Source organism: Mustela erminea, chromosome 1, assembly GCF_009829155.1.
Source record: "Mustela erminea isolate mMusErm1 chromosome 1, mMusErm1.Pri, whole genome shotgun sequence".
Taxonomy (NCBI): Eukaryota; Metazoa; Chordata; class Mammalia; order Carnivora; family Mustelidae; genus Mustela; species Mustela erminea.
This window is the reverse complement of record NC_045614.1, coordinates 119,148,946-119,153,670: the sequence shown is the minus strand read 5'-3', so window position 1 is coordinate 119,153,670 and position 4,725 is coordinate 119,148,946.

The window sequence follows — 4,725 nt, the reverse complement described above, 5'->3', positions numbered from 1 at the left end:
GATTAAATAACTTGCCCAAAGTCTCACAAGTAATTATAGACAGATCCAGGACTCAGGTCCAGAGCTTTAGGCTTAAATGCCATACTGTTCCCAGCAGTGATGACAGTAGCTAAGCAGGAAAAGGTTTAGGGCATATACAGCAGCTTTCTTCCAAGGAGTCTAACGATGTTACAGGCACAGTCTCATTAAACTCTGAGCATTTTAGAAGGGAGGCAAGAAATCATTGAATTTCCATTTTTCAACAATAGTTATTCCACAACCCCAAACAATTTTTGTCATTCCTTTAAGAATGTACAGTCTACAGAACCAAGTAAACTGAATGATCCTTTTGTCTACCACTTATAGATAGAAATCCTGAATGGCTGAAATCCTCTAGAAGGCTGAAGCATGCAGTGGACAAATTGGAGCCTCGTGCTGATGTTATTGACAGCATTCCCCTACTGAAGGGATGGAGCCCTGACCTGCTTTAATTAAGGGAGTAAGATCCTGCCTCTGTTGTCAAGGTTCTCCAGGAGGAGAAAAAGATCAGTGAGCTAAGTTTTAAATGATTTTAATAAGAACATCTAATAAGAACAACAACTGCAGTCCTTTAAAGATCAGCAATGAAGTAAAGATCCTTAGGAAAATATAACCAGAACAGAACTGGTTCACAAACATTTGAGGATTCAGCCTCAGATAGCCACATGTGCAACAAAAGGCAGTGAGCTTGATCTGTGTATTTGGGCAAGCTGCTTCTCATCCCTGGACCTAGTCTCCCTCTCTTTAAAATAGGGATTCTTTTTTTTTTTTTTTTTTAAAGATTTTATTTATTTATTTGACAGAGAGAGATCACAAGTAGGCAGAGAGGCAGGCAGAGAGAGAGAGAGGAGGAAGCAGGCTCCCTGCCGAGCAGAGAGCCCGATGCGGGACTCGATCCCAGGACCCTGAGATCATGACCTGAGCCGAAGGCAGCGGCTTAACCCACTGAGCCACCCAGGCGCCCCTAAAATAGGGATTCTGATCATTATTTCCCTTGCAGAGCTGTGAAGATTGAGAATATATGTAGTACCAAGTAAATGTCAGGACCCCCTTTATTTCATGTTTCTCCATACTTAGGCTCAACATCTGAGATATTGTCCCTGAATTTCAGCTAAATGCCTGATATGATGATGCATTTTGATTTCAATAGCAGCTGAATGAACTAAAACTCTTCACATTGGAGGTAGTAGAGGCCATAGTGATGATGATACTTTTTCATTCTCATTTTTGGAATTGAGACTGTGGCCTCTGAAAAGATTTTATAATCCCTCAGGGCTTTCTGTCTACGATTTTTTAGGTCTCTGAAAGCCATGAGTGTTTATATCTAAATAAGAATCTGAAGCTAGCCTAGAGAGTCTGAAGCTTAAGAAATCAGTTTTCTTCTGTTTAGTCTCCAGTGGGAACAGAGGAGCCCAGCAAACTTTTGCAGAATATTCTCTTTCCCTGATAGCGCAAAAAGAGCCAGAAAAATCAGTAACATGATCCTGAAACCTGAACAATGACCTTCAGAAAATGTCAAGGTGAAAGTGGCATAGTCATTGAGGAAAGAGGGGTACTATTTTGAGTAGGGTTATTTTTCCCTGAAAGTATACTTTGAAACATGAGTTAAAGCAACGACTTTGTGATCATAAAAATTTTATGCCAAGAGCATAGCATTCAAGGCTAAATGTGCTGAGAATGAAAGAAAGTTTAAAATAGAATTATGTGTTTGTTAGGTGTCAAGATACATAAGCCTCCATCTGATCACATAGATGGTACAATTTCAAAATGTCTATGAGATGGATTCTATACCGTTTATTTCCAAACTTCAGAATTTTATATTTTTATTAAGCAGTGAGGTTGTATATGAAAAGAAGAAACAAGTATGATTGTGGGTCTTGCTGTGACATGTCATATATATTTATCTCACCTTTTCTAAACAGCAAGTGTCTCAATTCAAAGGAATTGGGTCCAAAACAGATCCTATAGCATAGTATACTCTATTCCTTTGCTAATATTGGGAATACTTAGAACTAATGTCTAAAGATTTCTTTTTATTTATATATTAAGTTTTCAAAGATCAAGCAAACTTCTTTATCCCTTATGAATGATATTTAAAATGTTAGAAAATATTTCAAAATATATAAATACAGGTGGTGTCCATTTGTAGGGTGATTGCTTCAGTGGGAACAAACTTCACTTAAACCTCAAGAGGCAGGATATCTCATTCCTGACTGAAGTCCCTGGCAATTAAATAGTGTGACTCCCTGAAGGGGAAGAGCAAGTATAAAGGGCCTTCAAACTCAGGAGGGAAGGGGGGAGAGTGTAATACCCATATATCCCTGTTTCATTTTAAATTCCATTCCTGTTTGATCAAAAGTCAAAGACATTTTTCTTACACATTTACTGTTTCTAAAATGAAGGAGATAAATTATCCTTCCTTTAATTATAATAGCATAAAACTGCACATTCACTGTGATCTTTATATGGTCAGAAGTCAGAGAAAGCACTTTGGATGCAGGAGTATTTAATGGAAGCAAATTTTAAGTCTTATTTCTGTGGACACTGTGGGTTAAAAGAATTTCAAACCAGTAAATGCACCTATCCCTAATTAAAAATTAAAATTGGGGTACCTGGGGGGCTCAGTGGGTTAAAGCCTCTGCCTTTGGCTCAGGTCATGAACTCAGGGTCCTGGAATCGAGTCCTACCTTGAGCTCTCTGCTCGGCGGGAAGCCTGCTTCCCCCTCTCTCTCTCTCTGCCTGTCTCTCTACCTACTTGTGATCTCTCTGTCAAATAAATAAATAAATAAAATATTTTTTAAAAAATTAAAATTAATCAGAATAATGAGCTGGCTGTCCTTGAGCACATCACAGAACTTCTCTAATTCTTAGTTTCTCTATCTATAAAAAGATTTCTCACTGGGTTGTTGTAAGTGCTCAAGTGACTGCCCCGTTTCAGGCTACCACCAGTAAAGTAGGAACTGAAGTCACTCTGTCCTCACAGCACTTGGTAATGTCAAATGTGGTGGTTGTTAGCCATTCTAATAGGTGTGGATTGGTTTCATAGTGTGATTTTAATTGGTGCTTCCCTAATGAATTATAATGATGAGTATCTTTAGGTGCTTATTTGCCTTACTTCCATCTTCCTTGTTGAAGTATCTATTTAAGTCTTTCATCCATTTTTAGATTGAAGTGCTTGTTTTCCTATTATTGAATTTTAAGCTTCCTGATATCTACCTCCTCATAACTTCTGCTCAGTGTTCTGTAATGTGGTTTTATTTTTAATTGAGTACAAGGAATTCATTAGATATTCCAAGTACTAAAATCTTTAAATATCTTTTTTTATGTGATTTTTTTTCATGTTTATAAGATATATTTTGATGCAGTTGAAAAAATAAGTGAATTTATCAGTTTTTTCCTTTGTGGTTTATAGTTTTTTGTGTAACATTAAGAACTATTTTTTCTACCCCAAATCAAAATTTTTTTCTTATAAAAGTTTGAGCTGTTTTTTTTTTTTTCTTATCATTTAAATCAGCTAGTTTTTTTGTTGTATTTTTTTTTTTTGGAAGGTAGAAAAAGAATTATATCTTTTTTTTTCCATATGAATAACCAGTTTTCACAAACTCTATTCATTTAACTCTATTCACAACTGACCTCCTATCCTATCTTTGTCCTATGTCCTATGTCATTTCTTTTGTCCTTTGTCCTTTGTCCTATGTCATTTCCAGGTTCTCTCTTCTGATCTACTGTTTACATTTTCTATGACTATTTCAAAATTACTTAGTCTTAATTGCTTGGATAATGTCTTTTAATATCCCTCCTATCCTTAAAATTATACTGGTTTCAGTGATCTTAAGAAAAGAATGTTTCCTTGAATATTTTATTATAGATGAAATTGCCTAAGGTTAAATTGTTTATCTTGGATATTAGTGTTTAAACTTTTAATTGTGAGATATTTTTATATTCACAGAAATTTGCAAAATTAGTACAAAGAATTTCCAGAAGTTCACTCCTATTCTCCAAATGCTAACATTTGCCATGTTATCTCTCTTCTGCTTGCTCTTCATGTGTATATATAATCTCCACAAATACACACACTAATTTCTCAACTATTTAAGGCATAATGCATAATTATACCTAAATGTTTCAGTGTTTCTTTCTAAAAGCAACAATACATGCTATTATCTAGCCACAGGACACATCAAAATTAAAAATTAATATTAATACAGTACAATTATTTCATACTTTGTTTTCCATACTTTGTTCAAATTTTGCCAAATGTTTCATTAGTACATTTTATGGAACAATGTATTAATGTGTGAAATACACTCCACTTTTTTGGTAAAGATTTTATTTATTTATTTCACAGAGAGAGAGATCACAAGTAGGCAGAGAAGCAGCAGAGAGAGGGGGAAAACAGTCTCCCCACTGACCAGAGAGCCCAATGAAGGGCTCAATCCCAGGACCCTGTGATCATGACCTGAGCTGAAGGCAGAGACTTAAACCATGGAGCCACCCAGGCACCTCACATTCGACTTTTTTTTGGATATGGTATCTAATGCATTTAGTTATTGTATCTCTTTATTCTTTCATAAGTACAATTTGTATATATTTTTGGTCTTCTATAATTTCTCTCAGAAGTACCCTATAATTATCAGTGAAAAGGTTGTGCATGTTTTTTATTAAAATTATTCCTAAGAATTTCATGGGTTTTTTAATGGTATTTTA